This window comes from Quercus suber, unplaced genomic scaffold (assembly GCF_002906115.3).
Source record: "Quercus suber isolate HL8 unplaced genomic scaffold, Cork oak 2.0 scaffold_8, whole genome shotgun sequence".
NCBI lineage: Eukaryota > Viridiplantae > Streptophyta > Magnoliopsida > Fagales > Fagaceae > Quercus > Quercus suber.
Window position 1 is genome coordinate 2,451,379 of NW_027069474.1, and position 12,642 is coordinate 2,464,020.

General features: G+C 36.8%; 1 protein-coding gene across 1 annotated transcript in view; it reads left to right on the forward strand.

Moving 5' to 3' along the window:
• LOC112000093 (probable aminotransferase TAT2) overlaps positions 1-12,642 on the forward strand; it is a 42,455-nt gene that overhangs the window by 6,588 nt on the left and 23,225 nt on the right. The gene's annotated exons all lie outside the window — the stretch shown is intronic.

The window sequence follows — 12,642 nt, forward strand, 5'->3', positions numbered from 1 at the left end:
TTTAATTTCCCCGCTTTTTGTTTGGTTGGGAGTGAAAAAGTAGAGGGATGAAAAAAGTGAGTTTTTATAAATTTACTCATATACCTTTATTAAAAATGATGCCCAATTAAAACCAAAAAAGTGACCCAAAAAAAAAAAAACACAAAAGAAAGCAAAAGAAAAAAAAAAAAAGAGCAACGTACACTNTTTTAATACTCGGTCGGTAATACGGGTTTTTTTCCTTAAACTCTACCCAACCGAATAATTAGGTTTTGAAAGAAGCAGACCCAAATCTAACTCACTATAGTTTCGGGTCGACTTGTTGTGATTCGGTCAAGGACCCAGTCAGTTTGGGCGGGTCAGAGAACTTTGGACATCCTTAGACATGGTGATCCATCTAAATTTCCATGCTTCAGGACAGGACGGAGGCATTAATGACCAGGGAGGCAATGGCTCGACCCTAATTTTTTTTTTTTAAATAATTAATATATATATATATATATATATTTATACATATGCATTAATTTTAGGAATTTTTGTTCTATAAATTACATTCCCCTAAACAAATCATTGATTCTTTTAGAGTAACTTACATTACAAACTTATCTACAATATTTTATAAACGGTTGAGGTACAAATTCTTATTGGTTCGCATCTGGTCTTATCACTTACATCACTTTTTACTTACCAATAATCACTACTATATCTGCAATATACCTCTAGCACTTTCCTCATTTTAAAGCCATTAAAAAAAATTTATAGATCTAGAACCTAAAACAACATATACTAGCCGAAAAACATTTGTGCAACAACAAAAATCACCAATAGCAAAGCTAAAAAAAATTAAGTCCAATTAACCAATTTTACTCAAACAGACAATTGACCCTTTGAAATGTTTTAAACAGAATAATTTTGTCTTTACCAGCAAATGCACACATCAAAAACTCAAAAAAAAAAAAAAAAAAAAAAAAAAACCCCTGCGTCTAGGAAGCCGCAGAATTAGAGGTCAGAGTCGCCCCCTTAACTCAAAGTCCTAGCTCTGTTCCTGCTTCATGATTACTCCTATAGCGAAAATGCCATTGTCATGCCATACGATCTGCTGAATTCAGCTGTTATTTTACCACTGCAGTTGGCCTGCTACCGGCAAGAAGGTACGTATGAATTGTGACACTACTACACTTTTCTAGCTATAGTCTTGACCGGTACCTTCTGTTAAGATAGGACTATAAAGATGGAAGGGCTAGATTTAACAACACTCTCCTGTAAATGAGGAAGAATATTGGGTTTAGACTTAGTTCTTGTTGTTTGTTGTTGTTGTTGTGTTTTTTATTTTTTATTTTTTTTATTTAAAAAAAAATGCTTTTTCATTACATTTTCATAATACTTTCATAACAAATTATATGATTGTTATGTTATTAAATTAAGTCCAATTAACCAATTTTACTCAAACAAAACAATTACCCTTGAATTTTTTAAACAGAATAATTTTGCTGTACCTAGCAAATGCACACATTCAAAAACTCAAAAAAAAAAAAAAAAAAAAAAAACCCTGTCTAGAAGCCGCAGAATTAGATTCAGAGTCCCCCCTAACTCAAAGTCCTATTCTTTCCTGCTTCATTGATACTCCTATAGCCGAAAATGCCAATTGTCTAATGCCATATATCTGCCTGAATTCAGCTTTATTTTTACCACTGCATTGGCTGCTACCGCAAGAAGTATGTAAAAATTTGACATTACTACACTTTTTACTATAGTCTTGACCTAACCTCTTTTTAATTAAATATACTATAAAGATGAAGGCTAATTAACAACCTCTCCTAAATGAGGAAAATATGTATAAAAAAAAAAAGAGCTGCGTACACTTAAATAAAATTTAAAAAAAAAAAAAAAAGGAAAGAAGAGGCAACGAGGGAAGAAAAAAAGAAGAAGAAGAGGCAATGTCTAGGAGGAAAAAAAAATGGTGTGGCTTGTGTCCAGTGGAAGTTTCCACTGGACACGTTGGATGGTGGACATGTGTCCGATGGTGGACACGTGTCCACTCTTGGACACGTGTCCAGTGGAAATTTCCACTGGACAGAAGCCTTGCCTCCCAAAAAAAAAGGCAACATCCAGGAGGAGGGGGGAAAAAGGTGAAGAAGAGCAATGTACGGACAAAGCCCATGTGCACTTGCACAAGGGCATTTTTGTCCATTAAGTAGCCTCATTTTCTTCCTTCAATTTTCTCTCCATTTTAGAGAGAAAACTTTTTGGTGGGCTTGGGAAGAAAACACCTGGGCCTCACAATTTAATTTCCTTTCTTCCTACCCAACCAAACACACTTCAGAAAAGTTTTACTTCTCAATTTTTCTACGAAGTTTTCAATCCACCCTATTTCACCTCCAAACAAGCACACCCTAAGTATTTGTTTAAGAACAGTTTATCTAACTTTTTGCTGAAAGTGTGCTAAAGTATACTTATACTGTAAAAAAATTTAAAAAAGTGAGAAAAAAAAGGGAAAAAGTGATGTTTTAAAAAACTGTACATAAAAATTAAAAGATAAAAGCTAAAGCTTAAAATTGATGCCAAACTCACCCTAAAAGTTTGTTTTTTGTCCCTAAATTTGAAAGAAAAAAAAAATTCATTTTTAAACTTTATAAAGATTTTTTTTAATAGTTTAGAGACAAAAATAGGGATAAAAAAGAACTTTTTTCAATAGTTTATGGATGAAAAACAAATTTTTGGTAAAACTTAAGTAAAACATTTTTAATAGTTTAGGAACAAAAAAAATGAAATTTTCAATAGTTTAAGGACGAAAAACGAGTTTTTTAAAGTTTAGGGATGAAAAACAAATCATTAATAAAGTTTAGGAACCAAAATAATATTTTATTCAAAATTAAATATAAATTTCTACCTTGAGACTTTGAGTTTCCATAATAATAATAGTTAAGGCACTAAGAGATGGCTCAATGCCATAATCTCCTATCCTATATTAGAAGAAAGATTTCCTTTTTTTTCCCTTTTTTTTAATATCTTTTGCAGAGGAAAAAAAGTTTTACTAATTCCTTCTAATTTTTCATTTCATCTTTATAGTCATATAGTTCTTTAAAAAAATTGTACTACAAATAATGCGTTACACACAAGATATTTGTAGTACAATGAATATTGTTAAATTATATTCGGGTTACACACAAAATATTTCAGTATTGGTTAATACATGAATATTGTTTTGGTATTACTAATATATGTGTGTATAACCCAAATATAATTTAAAATCCATATATTTTATAATCCCAAATATCATCCTAAGTGTAGGGTCAAATTTGTAGCCCAAGCTCAAAAGATATGAGATGTGAGCCCAATAAGCCCAATACAATGAATTTGTAGAAGTGGGTGAAAGAACTGGGCTGTTTGTGAATTAAACAACAGTTACTCAAGATTTTAAAAAGAAACAAGTACAAAAACACACTTGAAATTTGAATAAACTGATGTCCGAGGAGATAAATTATTGTTTGAAAGGCTAATACAATTCTTAGAGCTACAGTAAATTTTCCTTCTTCTTCTCTTCCTCGATTCCCCCCCCCCCTTTTTCATGATAAGTCTATTACATTTATATAGTTTTCTCTCAGACTATCTTGATCGTACACTTGTTCTTCATCTAAACATTCACTTGAGTATATGTCACATCAGGTATCTTTTTTGGTCCTCCATGAGTTGTGGCAGTTGAGGCTGCACTGTTCAAGAGTCTTCTCCACATAAATGCTGCCAGAAAAGTTGCTGCAGTGCATTTAATGCGGTGGTAACAGTTTTTCCCTTAGATATTTCTCTATTCTTATCATCTTTATACGTGCCTAGAGTTCATCCTTATCGTTGAAACTTCCTGGAAGGTCACCCAAACCGCCCAGGTATTTGCTTGACCAGTACTCCTCATATCCGAGAAGGATACGCTCCTCGGACTATATTCCTTTATCATCTCCTTACGTGATTTTCCACTCCGGGGTCTTTTCCAATCATTTACTCCTTCTCGGACATACCCACATCCTCAAATAAGGCCCAAGACCCAATATATGAATTTGGGCTTTTATCCCCACACTAAGTATAATAACCCATTGTATTAGTTTTTTTCTTTCTTTTTTTGAGAAGGCATTTATTAGCTTAAATAACATATTCCTACATAATAATAATAATAATAACAACATGTTTTATAATATTTTTCTTCATTTTTAACATTTTAAAATTTAATTTTATTCCATGGACCGAAATATCAACACCGGCCAAACACCAAAAAATATCCTCACTATTTTTTGTGGTATAGCTCAATATCTTATGTGGTATATTTTAAAGAAGTACCTATTTCGATTTAATAACCAGTACATATATACGGTTGGTACTGTATTGACTACTAGCTTAAAGGGTATATAAAAAGAGTAATAATTTTACTGCGAATTAATGATTGATAATTCCAGAAAAACATAGTTTTTTATACATCCATTTATCTTATGATTGACACTGGATTTTTTTGTCCTATTCGGTTTAAATATAATAAAGTACCTGCATTTGGGTCTTAAGTCTTAACCGCAGGCTTCCTTAAAGAAAAAAAAAAAAAAAAGTCTTAACCACAGGCCAGAGCCAGGGGCGCTGTTTATGGACTCGAGATGAAATTTTTTCTGAAATCTGAATTCAAGAAAATAGAAAAGACATCACGCAACCTTATAAACTTATATTCTGCTTATTAACAGCAGGATAATAAACGACCAAAACAAGTTAAGTATTGAGAGTTTGTGAGGTGGAGTAGTTTGAAGTTAGAATTCATTATGAAACTAGATTATATGTTCAAATGTTTTATTTATTTATTTATTTATATTTATTATTATTATCAAACTAGCTTGGATTTATTCACAAGCTGTAAGGAGTGGAACAGTCATCTCTCAGGTTTAAAGCCTAAGAAGCAATTGGGCTACAGGAAAGAATTGGGCCTAACCTGTGTTTTGAAAGGAAAGCTTAGTGGATAATGAACCATGAAAGGAGAATAGCTGGATCAACCCAAGTATCACTGAAAAAAATGAGTGACACAAAATATTAGTTCTCGTGGAGATGGTAAGGTGCCACCTTACCCAAGGTATGGTGTGCAGGTGATCCACGTTTGATTACGACCAGGAGATTCTTGAAACCATGAGAAGGTTCTGGAACATGCAAGAAGGTTGAAGATCTTTACCTCCGCATCAATGATGAGGTTCTTATCTCACCTCTGCCACATTAAATGCAAGTAAGACAACCTGAATAGTACTAATAACCCCCAAAAGTCAGAGTTCCAGGATAAGGGAGGAGAGGAATCCGATAAAGTTGAGAAAATATCCTTGAGGCTCTGGCAGGCAACATGACAGTTGTAGTGATCAGAGTAAGGATTAAAGCTATAAAAGGTAGAGGAGAGGTAAAGGAATGGGGAATCTAAAAAAAGGAGACAAAAAGGGAACAAAAAGAAGAAAAATCAACCAGAGAAAGGGAGAGAGTAAAGATAACACCATGGGAACGTGAGAGTTATCTATTGTAATATCTAACTTGAAGTTGTAATGCGTGAGTTTAGAGAAATCAATTGCTTGAGTTTCCCATTGTGAACTGTTTTTCCCTAGTTGTTTTCTTATACATATGCTGTTTAAATAGTTTGAGTGAGAATATGTGCAGAACTCATCGGGGAATAGATTTTACGACCCCACAATTGGTGCCATCTGTGGGAAGGCTCTACTAAGTAGAAGACTCAAGAGGGTGTTTGATTTAGACTATGGCGAACCGATCATGGAATGGTCCCGTTCATTTGAAGCGACCTAGCCTTTTAGAAGAATCTGTTCATGTAGATTGATGTGTGAGATCTAAGGTTCATAAGGAGACTCAACGACAACCTAGCCCACCTCCGCAAGAAGAAGGTGTACGTATTTAGACCCTTAACACAAGTTGTTTAACCTAGTTATTTAGTTAAGTGATTACTTAGATAAATTATTTAGTTCTAGGTTAACACAATAAAACCATATCATAAAAATAATGCGGAAATATAAAGAACACAACGATATGCCTAGGGAGGATTTAACCTAACTATCCTCAAGGTAAAACAAATCCACTATGAAAGAATTGAAATTTTTTTACAATAGAACTTGGAACACTAACATCCTATTACTACCTCGAGTAGAAAACTTACTACCATAACCACGTGACAGCTCTAAGTCCACGGAAAACTTCTTTCCTTGATCTACTGCAACCACAAGTTCTCTTACTTGTGACTTTGAGACTTCACTCAAAAGTTTTAGATCTTCTTTAAAGTTCTTTATGCAGCAACTGAAGAGATCATCAAGTTCTTGACATGAATCTTGTTCTTGACAACTCTATAGGTGTGTATAAAGGTAAACACCTCTAGATCTCACAAAAGATTCAATACACAACTCTCAAAAAACCCTTTGAAATGTAGCTAGGGTTTTTCCTTTTATACTTGAAGTAAAACACAAAATCCTACACGTCAAACGGGCTTAGGCTGAATTGGAAATTCTACAGAAAAATAAATCTGCACATGTTTCGATCGATCGAGTCTAATTTTTGATCGATCGAGCCTTGTAAATTTTGTTCAATAAATCCTGCAATCACTCGATTCCAATTTTACATTAAATTACACTATGAGCAACCTAAACCTAGACTTTATGTTTTGATCATGGTTTGCCAACATATTACAAATTGAAGTTCTAATATATTAGTTCCTAAAGTCTTAGAACCTAACAGAAGGGATTGCTACTAATACAAAAGGTCCGTCCTACTATAATAGGGATGGAGAGGTGGAAATGTTGAGGAAGTAAGTGGCCTTGTTGTAGAGGAATGCCGACAAAGAGCTTCATCATCGGTGATGACCAAGCCCGACATACAGTCACTCCCGAGCCGATGAACACATGCTAGACGATAGGAATAAGAAGCGAGATAGGAGATCACCCCTTCCCCATAGAGAGCAAGAGCAGTCTCCACACAGGGAGAGGACAATCTCTCCACCTCACCACAAGAGTAAACGGGGTGAGCAAGACAAGGAGAAACGTAAAGGACCAGTTCCTCAGCGCTCGTTAGCACCTCAATCTCAAGTCCCCGAGGTGCTAAAGGTTTATAGTAATGATGCTAGCTTTCATTATTTATGATAGCAAAACGGATCTCGTGGAGCATGTCAGTCATTATAACCAAAGTATGGCCGTATATTCTAAAAACAAGGCTCTGATGTGTAAAATTTTTCCTTCAAGCTTGGGGCCAATAGCTATGAGATGGTTCGATGGGATAGAAAAAGAGGCTATCTGAGGATATGATGACTTAATCAGAGCGTTTGTAGTGTGATTTGTGACGTGTAGTAGGACCCCGAAGCCTTTCGCCTTACTCCTTTCATTGGTAATGAAGGAAGCGAAACCTTTAGGGCTTATTCAGATCATTACTAGGAATTATACAACAAGATCGAGGGAGATAACGGTGTAATTGTTGCAAGTACCTTCAAGGTAGGGCTCCCTATTAATTCCAACTTGAGAGCTTTGCTGGCTTCGAAACTATTCACAGATATGAATAAATTAATAGAGCGAGTGGAGGAATATAAGAGGTTAGAAGATGACCAGTTGCGAGATAAGGCTAAAGCAAAAGCACCCATCGTAGAGAAGAAAGAGGTTAAGGTAGATCAAGCTGTCTGACATCGAAGGGATTTCTTCTCTCAGGCTCAAAAGTTGAGGCCTGAAATGGTTAGTTCGTTGTACAAAGAGCCTGTATACCGAATTGTGGAAAAAATAAGGAACAAGTCATACTTTTGCTAGCCGAACAATATGAGTGGGGATGTAACAAGAAGAAACTAAAGCCTTTACTGCTTATATCATCGTGACTAGGGGCATACAAATGAGGATTACCAAACCCTAAGGGACCACTTGCACCAGCTTGAAAAGGTAGGTTATTTGGGAGAATTTTTAGTGCGGGAAGATTCTCGTTCGTAAGACCTGAAAAGGGCAACCACTTCTAGAACTTCGACCAGCTCGAGGGCTCATAAGGGTAATACACGCGATTAGGAAGTAGGTGGAGACTATTAGAACTCCACTGAGGATATTGACCATGAACTCAGCTTCTGATTCAAAATTGGAAGGCCCTACACCTAAAAAGAGATGTATGGAAGATGAATGCATTGGTTTTTGGAAAAGACCTTTTGGATACTGTCCAGCCCCATGAAGAGGCACTCGTAGTTACATTGCGGATTGGGGGTTTCGATGTAAAAAGCGTTACGATAGATCAAGGAAGTGGGGCAAAAATAATTTACCCTGACCTATAATGAAGGGTTACGACTTACCCCCGAAGATTTGACAGAGTATAACAGCCTATTGATAGCCTTTGACGGAAGTATCGTTCTACTAGCCAGGCAGGTGACCCTTCCCGTGGAAGTCGAAGGAAGAAAAGAAATGGTCCATTTTATAGTAGTGCACTCCTACTCCCTCTATACAGTAATTCTTGGACGTTTTTGGATTCATCCATGGGTGCAGTTCCTTCTTATTTACATCATAAGGTAAAATTCCCCACCAAGAAAGGTATTGTAGAAATACATGGAAACCAGAGTGTGGCACGGAAATGCCAGATAGTCGCTATAGGACATAGAAATCAAGAAGAGCCTAGACTGAAAAATCCCTTGTAGCAGCTACAGCCTCCACCCGAGGACATATGTGAGTGATTTGAAAAAAATACACATTGACCTTGAGGATAAGTATTTCCAGGTAGAAGCTAACCTTTCTATCTTGGAAAAAGTAGAATTAATCTTGTTTCTAGTTAGAAATTTGGACGTATCTGTCATTGGCTTAATGTTGACCCCTGATGTCTACCGAAGAAGTAGAAACCTCGTAGGTCCTCGGATGTACACGTCGGGGCAGTAAAGGAGGAGGTAGATAGACTTAAAAAAGCTGGGGTAATTAAGGAGGTCTTTTATCCCGAGTGGTTAGCTAATACGGTAGTAGTGAAAAAGAAAAATGAAAAGCAGCGAGTATGTGTGGATTTCACGGATCTAAACAAGGCATGTCTAAAAGATCCTTTTCCTGTGCCCAAGATTAATCAACTTGTTGATGCGACTTTTGGGCACCCTAGGATGGGTTTTCTTAATGCTTTCTAAGGGTACCATCAAATAGCTTTAGCCCCCAAAGACCAGGAGAAAACCCCTTTTATTACCCCCATTGGTAATTTTCATTACAAAGTCATGCCATTCGGTTTAAAGAATGTGGGGTCTACTTATCAAAGAATGGTTATCAAGATGTTCAAAGAGCAATTAGGAAGGAATATGGTGGCTTATATAGATGACATGGTGGTAAAGAGTAAGGCCGTGGAAGATCACCTTAAAAATCTCACAGAAACCTTTGAGACATTGTGCAAGCATCGTCTGAAATTGAATGCTTCTAAGTGCGCCTTTAGGGTTAGCTTGGGAAAGTTTTTGGGTTATCTAGTGACTCACTGAGGTATAGAGGTTAATCCAAATCAAATTGTAGTTTTGTAAAGTTTGAAGTCTCCTAGGAACCCTAAAGAGGTCCAGTGACTTACTGGGATGATTGCGGCTCTTAATCGATTCATTTTGCGGTCTGCGGATAGATGTCGACATTTCTTCCAACTGCCGAAAAAGTGGAAAGGCTTTCAGTGGATGGATGAATGCTAGCAAGCATTTGACGAATTGAAGCTATATTTATCTTGAGCTCCCGTCTTGTCAAGGCCAGTACCTAGAGAAACGTTGTACATGTATTTAGTTGTTATTGATCATGCGGTGAGTGCTATCTTGTTAAAGCTAGACCAACGAGTTCAAAAGCCAATCTTTTATGTTAGCAAGACTATTGTGGAAGCAGAAACACGTTATCTCCCTTTGGAGAAAGCTGCGCTTGCAATAATTCATGCCATATGGAGATTACCCTACTATTTTCAAGCCCATGTGGTAGTTGTGCTAACCGAGTACCCCTGCAGGCGTTACATAGGAGGTCGAATTTCACTAGAAGGGTAGCCAAGTTGGGGGCCTCTTTGGGAGCTTTTGATATTCAATATAGGCCTCAGACTTCCATCAAAGGGTAGGTTTTAGTAGATTTCGTTGCCGAATTCTTTTTCAAGAAAACAAAAGTTTTGCTAATAGAAGGAAGCAAGGCAATGGAACCTCGGGAACAAATATAGCAGGTGTATGTGGATAGAGCGTCAAACTACCGAGGGGTAGAGGTTGGAATTATTCTCATCTCTTTAGAAGGAGTCAGAGTGGAAAAATCATTTAGGCTGGGTTTTCCTGCCTCAAATAATGAAGTAGAGTATGAAGCTCTCCTCGTGGGGCTCAGAATGTCTAGATAAGTTGGGGCAAATAGAGTGCAGTTACACTGTGATTCACGGCTAGTTGTTAGTCAGGTTACAAGCGAGTTCAAAGCTAAGGAGCAAAGAATGATGATCTATTTAAAGGAGGTTGGGATACTAAAGTATCAATTCAAGATGGTAGAGATCACGCATATCTCAAGGGGAGGTAACAGTCATGCCAATTATTTAGCTACTCTAGCTTCTTCAGTGGAAGATCCCCTTTCGAGAATTGTGATAGTTGAACTTTTTCCTTTTTCCAACCTAACTCCTTCCAACAAGTACTTAGTTCTGAGCATACATCAATCCGTAAGCTGGATGGATCCAATTGTAGCTTATCTCTGAAATGGGATTTTGTCCGAGGATAAGAAAGAGTCTGAGCGGATCAGATGTAGGTCTCCATGGTATTGGGTTTCTGAAGAAGGGAAATTATATAAGAGGACATATTCAGGGCCCTACCTGCTATGTGTGCATCCTGAGTCAATTGAAATACTTCTGGAAGAGTTGCATGAAGGGATATATGAAAGTCACACGGGAGGCAGATAATTGGTGCACCAAGCTTTTACTCAGGATTATTAGTGGCCAAACATGCAGAAACCATCATTGGAGTACTTTAGAAAATACGATCAATGCAAAAAGTTTGCTCCAAGATTCATCAACCCAAGGGTCCTCTCAACCCTTATATCTAGTCCATGGCTTTTTGCCCAGTAGGGGCTAGATATAGTAGGCCCTTTTCCGAAGGCTATGGGAAGTAGAAGATGGCTCCTAGTAGGGACAGATTATTTCATCGAGTGGGTGGAAGCAGAGCCCTTTGCCAATATTGAAGACACGAATGTGAAGAGGTTCATTTGGAAGAATCTTACGATGCAGTTTGGTGTGCTAAGGGTCCTTATATTAGAGAATGGATTACAATTTGATAGTAAGGCTTTTCGACGATATTGTTTGGAATTAGGAATTGTCAACAGATATTCTATCCCGTCTTATCCACAAAGCAACGGTCAGGTAGAAGCGACCAACAAGTCCATTGTGAATGGCCTGAAGAAGAGGCTAGATGACTCAAAGGGTCGATGGGTGGAAAAGCTTCCGAGCATGCTCTGGGCATATCAGACCACTCCACAGCGCTCCACGGGAGAGACTCCTTTCTTGATGATATACAGTGCAGAAGCAGTAATACCCAATGTTATGAATACCGTTTCGGAGCCCCTTTCGATTTGTCTATTGGAATGAAATATTTCGATACCAGTCTATTTCGGCGTACTGTTTTAGACCGTTTCGGATTACCACAAATAAATAAATATAAATATATATATATATATAAATAATATAATGGATTTAATATATTTACTTTTTTAAAAAAATTATCAAATAAAGTTAGCATTTGGTTATTAAAAAATATTTGTTGCATTTTTGTAAATAAAGTGAACATGTTGACTAATTAATAGCTAAGAACATTCTTGAAATTTAACTTTTCCCATTTCCCAAACCCACCCACGTGAACCTCTCCATGTCTTTATCACCTACTCCATTTATTTCCTTTGTCTCACACACTTCTCAATGTTCTTATTCAAGAGTTTCAACTTTCAAAAGTCTGGAGCCTCACCACTCACCAGTGCTCTGTCTCAGTCTCTCCTCTTTGTTCTATTTTTTGTTTCCATTCGGATTACCACAAATAAATAAATATAAATATATATATAAAAAATAATAATATAATGGATTTAATATATTTACTTTTTTAAAAAAATTATCAAATAAAGTTAGCATTTGGTTATTAAAAAATATTTGTTGCATTTTTGTAAATAAAGTGAACATGTTGACTAATTAATAGCTAAGAACATTCTTGAAATTTAACTTTTCCCATTTCCCAAACCCACCCACGTGAACCTCTCCATGTCTTTATCACCTACTCCATTTATTTCCTTTGTCTCACACACTTCTCAATGTTCTTATTCAAGAGTTTCAACTTTCAAAAGTCTGGAGCCTCACCACTCACCAGTGCTCTGTCTCAGTCTCTCCTCTTTGTTCTATTTTTTGTTTCCCCTAATTCTTTCTTTCTCTGCTGTGTTTGTTTCATTTTGTTTTTTGTCGGACCGTGTGCCTTACTGATCCATCCAACGACCAATTGGTGAAGGATAAGGGGGCACAAATCTTTTATAGCATTCGATCGCAAACCAAGCCCATTGGTATTGGAGCAAATTGTGAAAATCCCTCACTATCCCTCCCTCACAATACGGCTCCAACGACTCAAACCTATGACCTTGGCTCTGATACCACTTGTCGGACTGTGTGTCTTACCGATTCATCCAACTACCAATTGGTGAAGGATGAGGGGGCACAAATCTTTTATAG